Raw genomic sequence first — 19,451 nt, 5'->3', positions numbered from 1 at the left:
TACTGTATCCCTCTGACCTTCTTATTGAAGATGAAACACAGAAATTGCATCGGAGTTAAATACAAAAGACACAATGCCTTCTTAAGTACAAGAAAACTGACTCTTCTTACTGTCTGGGTTTTGAATCATTCCTGTGACACTAGTTATAGATTCCGATGCTTCACTTCAGATTTACTGTATCCCTCTGACCTTCTTATTGACGATGAAACACAGATATTAAATAGGAATTAAATACAAAAGGCACAATGCCCAATTACGTACAAGAATACTGACTCTTCTTACTGCTAATGCTTTGAACCATTCCTGTGACACTAGTTATAGATTCCGATGCTTCACTTCAGATTTACTGTATCCCTCTGACCTTCTTATTGACGATGAAACACAGATATTAAATAGGAATTAAATACAAAAGGCACAATGCCCAATTACGTACAAGAATACTGACTCTTCTTACTGCTAATGCTTTGAACCATTCCTGTGACACTAGTTATAGATTCCGATGCTTCACTTCAGGTTTACTGTAACCCTCTGACCTTCTTATTCACGACGAAACACAGAAATTGCATCGGAATTAAATACAAAAGGCACAATGCCGACTTAAGTACAAGAAGACTGACTCTTCCTACTGTCTATGTTTAAACCCATTCCTGTGACACTAGTTATAGATTCCGATGCTTCACTTCAGGTTTACTGTATCCCTCTGACCTTCTTATTGCCGATGAAACACAGAAATTGAATCAGAATTAAATAGAAAAGGCACAATGCTGACTTACGTACAAGAAAACTAACTCATCTTACTGTTTATGTTTTGAACCTTTCCTGTGAGACCAGTTTTAGATTCCGATGCTTCACTTCAGGTTTACTGTATCCCTCTGACCATCTTATTGACGATGAAACACAGAAACTGCATCGGAATTAAATACAGGAGGCACAATGCCGACTCAAGAACAAGAAGACTGGCTCTTCTTACTGTCTATGTTTTGAACCATTCCTGTGATACTAGTTATAGATTCCGATGCTTCACTTCAGGTTTACTATATCCCTCTGACCGTCTTATTGATGATGAAACACAGAAATTGCATCGGAATTAATTACATAGGCACTATGCCTACCCAAGTACAAGAAGACTAGCTCTTCTTACAGTCTATGTTTTGAACCATTCATGTGACACTAGTAATAGATTCCGATGCTTCACTTCAGGTTTACTGTATCCCTCTGACCTTCTTATTGAAGATGAAACACAGAAATTGCATCGGAGTTAAATACAAAAGACACAATGCCTTCTTAAGTACAAGAAAACTGACTCTTCTTACTGTCTGGGTTTTGAATCATTCCTGTGACACTAGTCATAGATCCCGATGCTTCACTTCAGGTTTACTGTATTCCTCTGACCTTCTTATTGAAGATGAAACACAGAAATTGCATCGGAATTAAATACAAAAGGCACAATGCGGACTTAAGTACAAGAAAACTGACTCTTCTTACTGTCTATGTTTTGAACCATTCCTGTGACACAAGTTATAAATTACGATGCTTCACTTCAGGTATACTATATCTCTCTGACCTTCTTATTGCCGATGAAACACAGAAATTACATCGGAATTAAATACAAAGGCACAATGCCAACTTAAGTACAAGAAAACTGACTCTTCTTACTGTCTTAGTTTTGAAACATTGCTGTGACACTAGTTATACATTCCGATGCTTCACTTCAGGATCACTGTATCCCTCTGACCTTCTTATTGACGATGAAACACAGAAATTGCATCGGAATTAAATACAAAAGGCACTATGCCGACTTAAGTACAAGAAGAGTGACTCTTCTTACGGTCTATGTTTTGAACAATTCCTGTGACACTAGTTATAGATTGCGATGCTTCACTTCAGGTTTACTGTATCCCTCTGACCTTCTTATTGACGATGAAACACAGAAATTGCATCGGAATTAAACACGAAAGGCACAATGCCGACTTAAATACAAGAAAACTGACTCTTCTTACTGTCTATGCTTTGAACCATTCCTGTGAGACTAGTTATAGATTCTGATGCTTCACTTCAGGTTCACTGTATCCCTCTGACCTTCTTATTGACGATGAAACCCTGAAATTGTATCGGAATTAAATACAAAAGGCACAAAGCCGACTTAAGTATAAGAAAACTGACCCTTCTTACTGTCTATGTTTTGAACCATTCCTGTGACACTAGTTCTAAATTCCGTTGCTTCACTTCAAGTTTACTGTATGCCTCTGACCTTCTTATTGACGATGAAACACAGAAATTGCATCGGAATTAAATACAAAAGGCACAATGCCGACTTAAGGACAAGGAAACAGACTCTTCTTACTGTCTATGTTTTGAACCATTCATGTGACACTCGTTACAGAATCCGATGCTTTACTTCAGTTTTACGGTATCCCTCTGACCTTATTATTGACGATGAGACACAGAAATTGCATGGGAATTAAATAGAAAAGGCACAATGCCGACTTAAGTAGAAGAAAACTGACTCTTCTTACTGTCTATGGTTTGAACCATTCCTGTGACACGAGTTATAGATTCCGATGCTTCACTTCAGGTTTACTGTATCCCTCTGACCTTCTTATTGACGATGAAACACAGAAATTGCATCGGAATTAAATACAAAAGGCACAATGTCGACTTAAGTACAAGAAAACTGACTCTTCTTACTGTCTATGTTTTGAACCATACCTGTGACACTAGTTATAGATTCCAATGCTTCACTTCAGGTTTACTGTATCCCTTTGACCTTGTTATTGACGATGAAAGACTGAAATTGCATCGGAATTAAATACGAAAGGCACAATGCCGACTTAAGTACAAGAAAACTGACTCTTCTTACTGTCTATGCTTTTAACCATTCCTGTGACACTAGTTATAGATTCCGATGCTTCACTTCAGGTTCACTGTATCCCTCTGACTTTCTTATTGTCGATGAAACCCTGAAATTGCATCGGAATTAAATACAAAAGGCACAAAGCCGACTTAAGTATAAGAAAACTGACTCTTCTTACTCTCTATGTTTTGAACCATTCCTGAGACACTAGTTATAGATTCCGTTGCTTCACTTCAGGTTTACTGTATGCCTCTGACCTTGTTATTGACGATGAAACACAGAAATTGCATCGGAATTAAATACGAAAGGCACAATGCCGACTTAAGTACAAGAAAACTGACTCTTCTTACTGTCTATGTTTTGAACCATTTTTGTGAAACGAGTTATAAATTCCGATGCTTTACTTCAGATTTCCTGTATCCCTCTGACCTTCTTATTGACGATGAAACACAGAAATTGCATCGGAATTAAAACCAAAAGGCACAATGCCGATATAAGTACAAGAAAACTGACTCTTCTTACTGTCTATGTTTTGAACCATTTTGTGAAACTAGTTATGGATTCCGATGCTTCACTGCAGGTTTACTGTATCGCTCTGACCTTCTAATTGACGATGAAACACAGAAATTGCATCGGAATTAAATACAAAAGCACAATGCCGACTTAAGTACAAGAAAACTGACTCTTCTTACTGTCTATGTTTTGAACCATTCATGTGACACTAGTTACAGATTCCGATGATTCACTTCTGGTTCACTGTATCCCTCTGACCATTTTATTGAGAATGAAACACTGAAATTGCATCGGAATTAAATACAAAAGGCACAAAGATGACTTAAGTATAAGAAAACTGACTCTTCTTACTGTCTATGTTTTGAACCATTCCTGTGACACTAGTTATAGTTTCCGATGCTTCACTTCAGGTTTACTGTAATCCTCTGACCTTCTTATTGACGATGAAACACAGAAATTGCATCGGAGTTAAATACAGAAGGCACAATGCCGACTTAAGTACAAGAAAACAGACTCTTCTTACTGTCTATATTTTGAACCATTCCTGTGACACTAGTTATAGATTCCGATGCTTCAGTTCAGGTTTACTGTATCCCTCTGACCTTCTTATTGACGATGAAACACAGAAATTGCATCGGAATTAAATACAAAAGGCACAATGCCGACTTAAGTACAAGGAAACAGACTCTTCTTACTGTCTATGTTTTGAACCATTCATGTGACACTCGTTACGGATTCCGATGCTTTACTTCAGGTTTCCTGTATCCCTCTGACCTTATTATTGACGATGAGACACAGAAATTGCATGGGAATTAAATAGAAAAGGCACAATGCCGACTTAAGTAGAAGAAAACTGACTCTTCTTACTGTCTATGGTTTGAACCATTCCTGTGACACGAGTTATAGATTCCGATGCTTCACTTCAGGTTTACTGTATCCCTCTGACCTTCTTATTGACGATGAAACACAGAAATTGCATCGGAAATAAATACAAAAAGCACAATGCCGTCTTAAGTACAAGAAAACTGACTCTTCTTACTGTCTATGTTTTGAACCATTCATGTGACACTAGTTATAGATTCCGATGCTTCACTTCAGGTTCACTGTTTCCCTCTGACTTTCTTATTGACTATGAAACACAGAAATTGCTTCGAAATTTAATACAAAATGCACAATGCCGACTTAAGAACAAGTTAACTGTCTCTTCTTCCCGTCTATGTTTTGAACAATTCCTGTGACACTAGTTATAGATTCCGATGCTTCACTTCAGGTTTACTGTATCCCTCTGACCTCCTTATTGACGATGAAACACAGAAATTGCATCGGAATTAAATACGAAAGGCACAATGCCGACTTAAATACAAGAAAACTGACTCTTCTTACTGTCTATGCTTTGAACCATTCCTGTGACACTAGTTATAGATTCCGATGCTTCACTTCAGGTTCACTGTATCCCTCTGACCTTCTTATTGACGATGAAACCCTGAAATTGCATCGGAATTAAATACAAAATGCACAAAGCCGACTTAAGTATAAGAAAACTGACTCTTCTCACTGTCTAAGTTTTGAACCATTCCTGTGACACTAGTTCTAAATTCCGTTGCTTCACTTCAAGTTTACTGTATGCCTCTGACCTTCTTATTGACGATGAAACACAGAAATTGCATCGGAATTAAATACAAAAGGCACAATGCCGACTTAAGTACAAGGAAACAGACTCTTCTTACTGTCTATGCTTTGAACCATTCCTGTGACACTAGTTATAGTTTCCGAAGCTTCACTTCAGGTTTACTGTGTACCTCTGACCTTCTTATTACCGATGAAACGCAGAAATTGCATCGGAATTAAATACAAAATTCACAATGTCAACTTTAGTACAAGAAAACTGACTCTTCTTACTGTCTATGTTTTGAACCATTCATGTGACACTAGTTATAGATTCCGATGCTTCACTTCATGTTTACTGTATCCCTCTGACCTTCTTATTGACGATGAAACACAGAAATTCCATCGGAATTAAATACAAAAGGCACAATGCCGACTTAAGTACAAGAAAACTGACCCTTCTTACTGTCTATGGTTTGAACAATTCCTGTGACACTAGTTATAGATTCCGATGCTTCACATCAGGTTTACCGTATCCCTCCGACCTTCTTATTGACGATGAAACACAGAAATTGCATCGGGTTAAATACAAAAGGCACAATGCCGACTTAAGTACAAGAAAACTGATCCTCTTACTGTCTATGTTTTGAACCATTCCTGTGACACTAGTTATAGAATGCGATGCTTCACTTCAGGTTCACTAAATCCCTCTGACCTTCTTATTGACGATGAAATACTGAAATTGCATCGGACTTAAATACAAGAGGCACAATGCCGACTTAAGTACAAGTAAACTGACTCTTCTTACTGTCTATGTATTGAACCATTCCTGTGACAGTAGTTATAGATTCCGATGCTTCACTTCAAGTTTACTGTATGCCTCTGACCTTCTTATTGACGATGAAACACAGAAATTGCATCGGAATTAAAACCAAAAGGCACAATGCCGACTTAAGTACAAGAAAACCTACTCTTCATACTGTCCATGTTTTGAACCATTCCTGTGACACTAATTATAGATTCCGATGCTTCACTTCAGGTTTATTGTATCCCTTTGACCTTCTTATTGACGATGAAACACAGAAATTGCATCGGAATTAAATACAAAAGTTAGAATGCCGACTTAAGAACAAGAAAACTGACTCTTCTTACTGTCTATATTTTGAACCATTCATGTGACACTCGTTATAGATTACGATGCTTTACTTCAGGTTTACTGTATCCCTCTGACCTTCTTCTTGACGACGAAACACAGAAATTGCTTCGGAATTAAATACAAAAAGGCACAATGCCGACTTAAGTACAAGACTATTGATACTTCTTACTGTCTGTGTTTTGAACAATTCCTGTGACACTAGTTAAAAATTCCGATGCTTCACTTCATTTTTACTGTATCCCTCTGACCTTCTTATTGTCGATGAAACACAGCTATTGCATCGGAATTAAATATAAAATGCACAATGCCGACTTAAGTGCAAGAAAACTGACTCTTCTTACTGTCTATGTTTTGAACCATTCATGTGACACTAGTTATAGATTCCGATGCTTCACTGCAGGTTTACTGTATCGCTCTGACCTTCTAATTGACGATGAAACACAGAAATTGCATCGGATTAAATACAAAAGGCACAATGCCGACTTAAGTACAAGAAGACTGATCCTCTTACTGTCTATGTTTTGAACCATTCCTGTGACACTAGTTATAGAAACCGATGCTTCACTTCAGGTTCACTAAATCCCTCTGACCTTCTTATTGACGATGAAATACTGAAATTGCATCGGACTTAAATACAAGAGGCACAAGGCCGACTTAAGTACAAGTAAACTGACTCTTCTTACTGTCTATGTATTGAACCATTCCTGTGACACTAGTTACAGATTCCGATGATTCACTTCTGGTTCACTGTATCCCTCTGACCATTTTATTGAGAATGAAACACTGAAATTGCATCGGAATTAAATACAAAAGGCACAAAGATGACTTAAATATTAGAAAACTGACTCTTCTTACTGTCTATGTTTTGAACCATTCCTGTGACACTAGTTATAGTTTCCGATGCTTCACTTCAGGTTTACTGTAATCCTCTGACCTTCTTATTGACGATGAAACACAGAAATTGCATCGGAGTTAAATACAGAAGGCACAATGCCGACTTAAGTACAAGAAAACAGACTCTTCTTACTGTCTATATTTTGAAACATTCCTGTGACACTAGTTATAGATTCCGATGCTTCAGTTCAGGTTTACTGTATCCCTCTGACCTTCTTATTGACGATGAAACACAGAAATTGCATCGGAATTAAATACTTAAGGCACAATGCCGACTTAAGTACAAGGAAACAGACTCTTCTTACTGTCTATGTTTTGAACCATTCATGTGACACTCGTTACGGATTCCGATGCTTTACTTCAGGTTTACTGTATCCCTCTGACCTTATTATTGACGATGAGACACAGAAATTGCATGGGAATTAAATAGAAAAGGCACAATGTCGACTTAAGTAGAAGAAAACTGACTCTTCTTACTGTCTATGGTTTGAACCATTCCTGTGACACGAGTTATAGATTCCGATGCTTCACTTCAGGTTTACTGTATCCCTCTGACCTTCTTATTGACGATGAAACACAGAAATTGCATCGGAATTAAATACAAAAAGCACAATGCCGTCTTAAGTACAAGAAAACTGACTCTTCTTACTGTCTATGTTTTGAACCATTCATGTGACACTAGTTATAGATTCCGATGCTTCACTTCAGGTTCACTGTTTCCCTCTGACTTTCTTATTGACTATGAAACACAGAAATTGCTTCGAAATTTAATACAAAATGCACAATGCCGACTTAAGAACAAGTTAACTGTCTCTTCTTCCCGTCTATGTTTTGAACAATTCCTGTGACACTAGTTATAGATTCTGATGCTTCACTTCAGGTTTACTGTATCCCTCTGACCTCCTTATTGACGATGAAACACAGAAATTGCATCGGAATTAAATACGAAAGGCACAATGCCGACTTAAATACAAGAAAACTGACTCTTCTTACTGTCTATGCTTTGAACCATTCCTGTGACACTAGTTATAGATTCCGATGCTTCACTTCAGGTTCACTGTATCCCTCTGACCTTCTTATTGACGATGAAACCCTGAAATTGCATCGGAATTAAATACAAAATGCACAAAGCCGACTTAAGTATAAGAAAACTGACTCTTCTCACTGTCTATGTTTTGAACCATTCCTGTGACACTAGTTCTAAATTCCGTTGCTTCACTTCAAGTTTACTGTATGCCTCTGACCTTCTTATTGACGATGAAACACAGCTATTGCATCGGAATTAAATATAAAATGCACAATGCCGACTTAAGTGCAAGAAAACTGACTCTTCTTACTGTCTATGTTTTGAACCATTCATGTGACACTAGTTATAGATTCCGATGCTTCACTGCAGGTTTACTGTATCGCTCTGACCTTCTAATTGACGATGAAACACAGAAATTGCATCGGATTAAATACAAAAGGCACAATGCCGACTTAAGTACAAGAAGACTGATCCTCTTACTGTCTATGTTTTGAACCATTCCTGTGACACTAGTTATAGAAACCGATGCTTCACTTCAGGTTCACTAAATCCCTCTGACCTTCTTATTGACGATGAAATACTGAAATTGCATCGGACTTAAATACAAGAGGCACAAGGCCGACTTAAGTACAAGTAAACTGACTCTTCTTACTGTCTATGTATTGAACCATTCCTGTGACACTAGTTACAGATTCCGATGATTCACTTCTGGTTCACTGTATCCCTCTGACCATTTTATTGAGAATGAAACACTGAAATTGCATCGGAATTAAATACAAAAGGCACAAAGATGACTTAAATATTAGAAAACTGACTCTTCTTACTGTCTATGTTTTGAACCATTCCTGTGACACTAGTTATAGTTTCCGATGCTTCACGTCAGGTTTACTGTAATCCTCTGACCTTCTTATTGACGATGAAACACAGAAATTGCATCGGAGTTAAATACAGAAGGCACAATGCCGACTTAAGTACAAGAAAACAGACTCTTCTTACTGTCTATATTTTGAAACATTCCTGTGACACTAGTTATAGATTCCGATGCTTCAGTTCAGGTTTACTGTATCCCTCTGACCTTCTTATTGACGATGAAACACAGAAATTGCATCGGAATTAAATACAAAAGGCACAATGCCGACTTAAGTACAAGGAAACAGACTCTTCTTACTGTCTATGTTTTGAACCATTCATGTGACACTCGTTACGGATTCCGATGCTTTACTTCAGGTTTACTGTATCCCTCTGACCTTATTATTGACGATGAGACACAGAAATTGCAAGGGAATTAAATAGAAAAGGATTAAATAGAAAAGGCACAATGTCGACTTAAGTAGAAGAAAACTGACTCTTCTTACTGTCTATGGTTTGAACCATTCCTGTGACACGAGTTATAGATTCCGATGCTTCACTTCAGGTTTACTGTATCCCTCTGACCTTCTTATTGACGATGAAACACAGAAATTGCATCGGAATTAAATACAAAAAGCACAATGCCGTCTTAAGTACAAGAAAACTGACTCTTCTTACTGTCTATGTTTTGAACCATTCATGTGACACTAGTTATAGATTCCGATGCTTCACTTCAGGTTCACTGTTTCCCTCTGACTTTCTTATTGACTATGAAACACAGAAATTGCTTCGAAATTTAATACAAAATGCACAATGCCGACTTAAGAACAAGTTAACTGTCTCTTCTTCCCGTCTATGTTTTGAACAATTCCTGTGACACTAGTTATAGATTCCGATGCTTCACTTCAGGTTTACTGTATCCCTCTGACCTCCTTATTGACGATGAAACACAGAAATTGCATCGGAATTAAATACGAAAGGCACAATGCCGACTTAAATACAAGAAAACTGACTCTTCTTACTGTCTATGCTTTGAACCATTCCTGTGACACTAGTTATAGATTCCGATGCTTCACTTCAGGTTCACTGTATCCCTCTGACCTTCTTATTGACGATGAAACCCTGAAATAGCATCGGAATTAAATACAAAATGCACAAAGCCGACTTAAGTATAAGAAAACTGACTCTTCTCACTGTCTATGTTTTGAACCATTCCTGTGACACTAGTTCTAAATTCCGTTGCTTCACTTCAAGTTTACTGTATGCCTCTGACCTTCTTATTGACGATGAAACACAGAAATTGCATCGGAATTAAATACAAAAGGCACAATACCGACTTAAGTACAAGGAAACAGACTCTTCTTACTGTCTATGTTTTGAACCATTCATGTGACACTCGTTACGGATTCCGATGCTTTACTTCAGGTTTACTGTATCCCTCTGACCTTATTATTGACGATGAGACACAGAAATTGCATGGGAATTAAATAGAAAAGGCACAATGCCGACTTAAGTAGAAGAAAACTGACTCTTCTTACTGTCTATGGTTTGAACCATTCCTGTGACACGAGTTATAGATTCCGATGCTTCACTTCAGGTTTACTGTAACCCTCTGACCTTCTTATTGACGATGATACACTGAAATTGCATCGGAATTAAATACAAAAAGCACAATGCCGTCTTAAGTACAAGAAAACTGACTCTTCTTACTGTCTATGTTTTGAACCATTCATGTGACACTAGTTATAGATTCCGATGCTTCACTGCAGGTTTACTGTATCACTCTGACCTTCTAATTGACGATGAAGCACAGAAATTGCATCGGATTAAATACAAAAGGCACATTGCCGACTTAAGTACAAGAAAACTGATCTTCTTACTGTCTATGTTTTGAACCATTCCTGTGACACTAGTTATAGTTTCCGATGCTTCACTTCAGGTTTACTGTGTACCTCTGACTTTCTTATTACCGATGAAACACAGAAATTGCATCGGAATTAAATACAAAATTCACAATGTCAACTTTAATACAAGAAAACTGACTCTTCTTACTGTCTATTTTTTGAACCATTCATGTGACACTAGTTATAGATTCCGATGCTTCACTTCATGTTTACTGTATCCCTCTGACCTTCTTATTGACGATGAAACACAGAAATTCGATCGGAATTAAATCCAAAAGGCACAATGCCGACTTAAGTACAAGAAAACTGACTCTTCTTACTGTCTATGGTTTGAACAATTCCTGTGACACTAGTTATAGATTCCGATGCTTCACATCAGGTTTACCGTATCCCTCCGACCTTCTTATTGACGATGAAACACAGAAATTGCATCGGGTTAAATACAAAAGGCACAATGCCGACTTAAGTACAAGAAAACTGATCCTCTTACTGTCTATGTTTTGAACCATTCCTGTGACACTAGTTATAGAATGCGATGCTTCACTTCAGGTTCACTAAATCCCTCTGACCTTCTTATTGACGATGAAATACTGAAATTGCATCGGACTTAAATACAAGAGGCAAAATGCCGAATTAAGTACAAGTAAACTGACTCTTCTTACTGTCTATGTATTGAACCATTCCTGTGACAGTAGTTATAGATTCCGATGCTTCACTTCAAGTTTACTGTATGCCTCTGACCTTCTTATTGACGATGAAACACAGAAATTGCATCGGAATTAAAACCAAAAGGCACAATGCCGACTTAAGTACAAGAAAACCTACACTTCATACTGTCTATGTTTTGAACCATTCCTGTGACACTAATTATAGATTCCGATGCTTCACTTCAGGTTTATTGTATCCCTTTGACCTTCTTATTGACGATGAAACACAGAAATTGCATCGGAATTAAATACAAAAGTAAGAATGCCGACTTAAGAACAAGAAAACTGACTCTTCTTACTGTCTATATTTTGAACCATTCATGTGACACTCGTTATAGATTACGATGCTTTACTTCAGGTTTACTGTATCCCTCTGACCTTCTTCTTGACGACGAAACACAGAAATTGCTTCGGAATTAAATACAAAAGGCACAATGCCGACTTAAGTACAAGACTATTGATACTTCTTACTGTCTGTGTTTTGAACCATTCCTGTGACACTAGTTAAAAATTCCGATGCTTCACTTCATTTTTACTGTATCCCTCTGACCTTCTTATTGTCGATGAAACACAGCTATTGCATCGGAATTAAATATAAAATGCACAATGCCGACTTAAGTGCAAGAAAAACTGACTCTTCTTACTGTCTATGTTTTGAACCATTCATGTGACACTAGTTATAGATTCCGATGCATCACTGCAGGTTTACTGTATCGCTCTGACCTTCTAATTGACGATGAAACACAGAAATTGCATCGGATTAAATACAAAAGGCACAATGCCGACTTAAGTACAAGAAGACTGATCCTCTTACTGTCTATGTTTTGAACCATTCCTGTGACACTAGTTATAGAATCCGATGCTTCACTTCAGGTTCACTAAATCCCTCTGACCTTCTTATTGACGATGAAATACTGAAATTGCATCGGACTTAAATACAAGAGGCACAAGGCCGACTTAAGTACAAGTAAACTGACCCTTCTTACTGTCTATGTATTGAACCATTCCTGTGACAGTAGTTATAGATTCCGATGCTTCACTTCAAGTTTACTGTATGCCTCTGACCTTCTTATTGTCGACGAAACACTGAAATTGCATCGGAATTAAATACAAAAGGCACAATGCCGACTTAAGTACAAGAAAACTGACTCTTCTTACTGCCTTTGTTTTGAACCATTTTTGTGACACGAGTTATAGATTCCGATGCTTCACTTCAGGTTTACTGTATCCCTCTGACCTTCTTATTGACGATGAAACACAGAAATTGCATCGGAATTAATTACAAAAGCAAAATGCCAGCATAAGTACAAGGAAACTGACTCTTCTTACTGTCTATGTTTTGAACAATACCTTTGACACTAGTTATAGATTCCGATGAGTCACTTCAGGTTTACTGTATACCTGTGACCTTCTTATTACCGATGAAACACAGAAACTGCATCGCAATTAAATACAAAAGGCACAATGTCAACTTTAGTACAAGAAAACTGACTCTTCTTACTGTCAATGTTTTGAACATTCATGTGACACTAGTTATAGATTCCGATGCTTCACTGCAGGTTTACTGTATGCCTCTGACCTTCTTATTGACGATGAAACACAGAAATTCTATCGGAATTAAATACAAAAGGCACAATGCCGGCTTAAGTACAAGAAAACTGACTCTTCTTACTGTCTATGTTTTGAACAATTCCTGTGACACTAGTTATAGAATCCGATGCTTCACTTCAGGTTTACCGTATCCCTCCGACCTTCTTATTGACGATGAAACACAGAAATTGCATCGGTATAAATACAAAAGGCACAATGCCGACTTAAGTACAAGAAAACTGATCCTCTTACTGTCTATGTTTTGAACCATTCCTGTGACACTAGTTATAGAATCCGATGCTTCACTTCAGGTTCACTAAATCCCTCTGACCTTCTTATTGACGATGAAATACTGAAATTGCATCGGACTTAAATACAAGAGGCACAAGGCCGACTTAAGTACAAGTAAACTGACTCTCCTTACTGTCTATGTATTGAACCATTCCTGTGACACTAGTTATAGATTCCGATGCTTCACTTCAGGTTTACTGTATGCCTCTGACCTTCTTATTGACGATGCAACACAGAAATTGCATAGGAATTAAATACAAAAGGCACAATGCCGACTTAAGTACAAGAAAACTTACTCTTCATACTGTCTATGTTTGAACCATTCCTGTGACACTAATTATAGATTCCGATGCTTCACTTCAGGTTTATTGTATCCCTCTGACCTTCTTATTGACGATGAAACACAGAAATTGAATCGGAATTAAATACAAAAGGCACAATGCCGACTTAAGTACAAGAAAACTGACTCTTCTTACTGTCTATATTTTGGACCATTCATGTGACACTCGTTATAAATTACGATCCTTTACTTCAGGTTTACTGTATCCCTCTGACCTTCTTCTTGACGATGAAACACAGAAATTGCTTCGGAATTAAATACAAAAGGCACAATGCCGACTTTGGTACAAGATAATTGACACTTCTTACTGTCTGTGTTTTGAACCATTCCTGTGGCACTAGTTAAAAATTCCGATGCTTCACTTCATTTTTACTGTATCGCTCTGACCTTCTTATTGACGATGAAACACTGAAATTGCATCGGAATTAAATACAAAGGGCACAATGCCGACTTAAGTACAAGAAAACTGACTCTTCTTACTGTCTATGTTTTGAACCATTCCTGTGACACTAGTTACAGATTCCGATGCTTCACTTCATGTTTCCTGAATCCCTCTGACCCTCTTATCCACGATGAAACACAGAAATTGCATCGGAATTTAATACGAAAGGCACAATGCCGACTTAAGTACAAGAAAACTGACTCTTCTTACTGTCTATGTTTTCAATCATCCATGTGACACTAGTAATAGATTCCGATGCTTTACTCCAGGTTTTCTGTATCCCTCTGACCTCCTTATTGACGATGATACAAACAAATTGCTTCGGAATTAAATACAAAAGGCACAATGAAGACTTAAGTACAAGAAAACTGACTCTTCTTACTGTCTATGTTTTGAACCATTCCTGTGACACTAGATATAGATTCCGATGCTTTACTTAAGTTTACTGTATCCCTCTGACCTTCTTATTGACGATGAAACACAGAAATTGCATCGGAATTAAATACAAAAGGCACAATGCGGACGTAAGTACAAGAAACCTGACTCTTCTTACTGTCTATGTTTTGAACCATTCCTGTGACACTAGTTATAGATTCCGATGCTTCACTTCAGGTTCACTGTATCCCTCTGACCTTCGTATTGACGATGAAACACTGAAATTGCATCGGAATTAAATACAAAAGGCACAATGCCGTCATAAGTACAAGTAAACTGACACTTCTTACTGTCTATGTATTGAACCATTCCTGTGACACTAGTTATAGGTTCCGATGCATCACTTAAGGTTTACTGTATGCCTCTGACCTTCTTATTGACGATGCAACACAGAAATTGCATCGGAATTAAGTACAAAAGGCACAATGCCGACTTAAGTACAAGAAAACTTACTCTTCATAGTGTCTATGTTTTGAACCATTCCTGTGACACTAATTATAGATAACGATGCTTCACTTCAGGTTTACCGTATCCCTCCGACCTTCTTATTGACGATGAAACACAGAAATTGCATCGGGTTAAATACAAAAGGCACAATGCCGACTTAAGTACAAAAAAACTGATCCTCTTAATGTCTATGTTTTGAACCATTCCTGTGACACTAGTTATAGAATGCGATGCTTCACTTCAGGTTCACTAAATCCCTCTGACCTTCTTATTGACGATGAAATACTGAAATTGCATCGGACTTAAATACAAGAGGCACCTTGCCGACTTAAGTACAAGTAAACTGACTCTTCTTACTGTCTATGTATTGAAACATTTCTGTGACACTAGTTATAGATTCCGATGCTTCACTTCAAGTTTACTGTATGCCTCTGACCTTCTTATTGACGATGAAACACAGAAATTGCATCCGAATTAAAACCAAAAGGCACAATGCCGACTTAAGTACAAGAAAACTGACTCTTCATACTGTCTATGTTTTGAACCATTCCTGTGACAGTAATTATAGATTCCGATTCTTCATTTCAGGTTTATTGTATCCCTCTGACCTTCTTATTGACGATGAAACACAGAAATTGCATCGGAATTAAATACAAAAGGTAGAATGCCGACTTAAGTACAAGAAAACTGATTCTTCTTACTGTCTATATTTTGAACCATTCATGTGACACTCGTTATCGATTACGATGCTTTACTTCAGGTTTACTGTATCCCTCTGACCTTCTTCTTGACGACGAAACTCAGAAATTGCTTCGGAATTAAATACAAAAGGCACAATGCCGACTTAAGTACAAGACTATTGATACTTCTTACTGTCTGTGTTTTGAACCATTCCTGTGACACTAGTTAAAAATTCCGATGCTTCACTTCATTTATACTGTATCCCTCTGACCTTCTTATTGACGATGAAACACAGCAATTGCATCGGAATTAAATATAAAGTGCACAATGCCAACCTAAGTGCAAGAAAACTGACTCTTCTTACAGTCTATGCTTTGAACCATTCATGTGACACTAGTTATAGATTCCGATGCTTCTCTGCAAGTTTACTGTATGTCTCTGACCTTCTAATTGACGATGAAACACAGAAATTGCATCGGATTAAATACAAAAGAAACAATGCCGACTTAAGTACAAGTAAACTGATCCTCTTACTGTCTATGTTTTGAACCATTTTTGTGACACTAGTTATAGAATCTGATGTTTCACTTCAGGTTCACTATATCCCTCTGACCTTCTTATTGTCGACGAAACTCTGAAATTGCATCGGAATTAAATACAAAAGGCACAATGCCGACTTAAGTACAAGAAAACTGACTCTTCTTACTGTCTATGTTTTGAACCATTCCTGAGACACTAGTTATAGATTCCGATGCTTCACTTCAGTTTTACTGTATCCCTCTGACCTTCATATTGACGATGAAACACAGGAATTGCATCGGAATTAAATACAAAAGCACAATGCCGACATAAGTACAAGGAAACTGACTCTTCTTACTGTCTATGTTTTGAACAATACCTGTGACACTAGTTATAGATTCCGAAGCTTCACGTCAGGTTTACTGTATACTTCTGACCTTCTTATTACCGATGAAACACAGAAATTGCATCGGAATTAATTACAAAAGGCACAATGTCAACTTTAGTACAAAAAAACTGACTCTTCTTACTGTCTATGCTTTGAACCATTCATGTGACACTAGTTATAGATTCCGATGCTTCACTGCAGGTTTACTGTATCCCTCTGACCTTCTTATTGACGATGAAACAAAGAAATTCCATCGGAATTAAATACAATAGGCACATTGCCGGCTTAAGTACAAGAAAACTGACTCTTCTTACTGTCTATGTTTTGAACAATTCCTGTGACACTAGTTATAGATTACGATGCTTCACTTCAGGTTTACCGTATCCCTCTGACCTTCTTATTGACGATGAAACACAGAAATTGCATCGGATTAAATACAAAAGACACAATGCCGACTTAAGTACAAGAAAACTGATCCTCTTACTGTCTATGTTTTGAACCATTCCTGTGACACTAGATATAGAATCCGATGCTTCACTTCAGGTTCACTAAATCCCTCTGACCTTCTTATTGACGATGAAATACTGAAATTGCATCGGACTTAAATACAAGAGGCACAAGGCCGACTTAAGTACAAGTAAACTGACTCTTCTTACTGTCTATGTATTGAACCATTCCTGTGACACTAGTTATAGATTCCGATGCTTCACTTCAGGTTTACTGTATGCCTCTGACCTTATTGACGATGCAACACAGAATTTGCATCGGAATTAAATACAAAAGGCACAATGCCGACTTAAGTACAAGAAAACTTACTCTTCATACTGTCTATGTTTTGAACCATTCCTGTGACACTAATTATAGATTCCGATGCTTCACTTCAGGTTTATTGTATCCCTCTGACCTTCTTATTGACGATGAAACACAGAAATTGCATCGGAATTAAATAAAAAAGGTATAATGCCAACTTAAGTACAAGAAAACTGACTCTTCTTACTGTCTATATTTTGAACCATTCATGTGACACTCGTTATAGATTACGATCCTTTACTTCAGGTTTACTGTATCCCTCTGACCTTCTTCTTGACGATGAAACACAGAAATTGCTTCGGAATTAAATTCAAAAGGCACAATGCCGACTTTGGTACAAGATAATTGACGCTTCTTACTGTCTGTGTTCTGAACCATTATTGTGGCACTAGTTAAAAATTCCGATGCTTCACTTCATTTTTACTGTATCCCTCTGACCTTCTTATTGACGATGAAACACTGAAATTGCTTCGGAATTAAATACAAAAGGCACAATGAAGACTTAAGTACAAGAAACCTGACTCTTCTTACTGTCCATGTTTTGAACCATTCCTGTGACACTAGTTATAGATTCCGATGCTTCACTTCAGGTTCACTGTATCCCTCTGACCTTCGTATTGACGATGGAACACTGAAATTGCATCGGAATTAAATACAAAAGCACAATGCCGTCTTAAGTACAAGTAAACTGACTCTTCTTACTGTCTATGTATTGAACCATTCCTGTGACACTAGTTATAGATTCCGATGCTTCACTTAAGGTTTACTGTATGCCTCTGACCTTCTTATTGACGATGCAACACAGAAATTGCATCGGAATTAAGTACAAAAGGCATAATGCCAACTTAAGTACAAGAAAACTTACTCTTCATACTGTCTATGTTTTGAACCATTCCTGTGACACTAATTATAGATAACGATGCTTCACTTCAGGTTTACCGTATCCCTCCGACCTTCGTATTGACGATGAAACACAGAAATTGCATCGGGTTAAATACAAAAGGCACAATGCTGACTTAAGTACAAGAAAACTGATCCTCTTACTGTCTATGTTTTGAACCATTCCTGTGACACTAGTTATAGAATGCGATGTAACACTTCAGGTTCACTAAATCCCACTGACCTTCTTATTGACGATGAAACACTGAAACTGCATCGGACTTAAATACAAGAGGCACAATGCCGACTTAAGTACAAGTAAACTGACTCTTCTTACTGTCTATGTATTGATTCATTCCTGTGACACTAGTTATAGATTCCGATGCTTCACTTCAAGTTTACTGTATGCCTCTGACCTTCTTATTGACGATGAAACACAGAAATTGCATCGGAATTAAAACCAAAAGGCACAATGCCGACTTAAGTACAAGAAAACTTACTCTTCATACTGTCTATGTTTTGAACCATTCCTGTGACAGTAATTATAGTTTCCGATGCTTCACTTCAGGTTTATTGTATCCCTCTGACCTTCTTATTGACGATGAAACACAGAAATTGCATCGGAATTAAATACAAAAGGTAGAATGCCGACTTAAGTACAAGAAAACTGACACTTCTTACTGTCTATATTTTGAACCATTCATGTGACACTCGTTATAGATTACGATGCTTTACTTCAGGTTTACTGTATCCCTCTAACCTTCTTCTTGACGACGAAACTTAGAAATTGCTTCGGAATTAAATACAAAAGGCACAATGCCGACTTAAGTACAAGACTATTGATACTTCTTACTGTCTGTGTTTTGAACCATTCCTGTGACACTAGTTAAAAATTCCGATGCTTCACTTCATTTTTACTGTATCCCTCTGACCTTCTTATTGACGATGAAACACAGCAATTGCATCGGAATTAAATATCAAGTGCACAATGCCGACCTAAGTGCAAGAAAACTGACTCTTCTTACTGTCTATGTTTTGAACCATTCATGTGACACTAGTTATAGATTCCGATGCTTCTCTGCAGGTTTACTGTATGTCTCTGACCTTCTAATTGACGATG

The sequence above is a fragment of the Schistocerca piceifrons genome, chromosome 4 (genome assembly GCF_021461385.2).
Source record: "Schistocerca piceifrons isolate TAMUIC-IGC-003096 chromosome 4, iqSchPice1.1, whole genome shotgun sequence".
Lineage (NCBI taxonomy): Eukaryota > Metazoa > Arthropoda > Insecta > Orthoptera > Acrididae > Schistocerca > Schistocerca piceifrons.
This window is presented reverse-complemented; position numbering follows the sequence as displayed.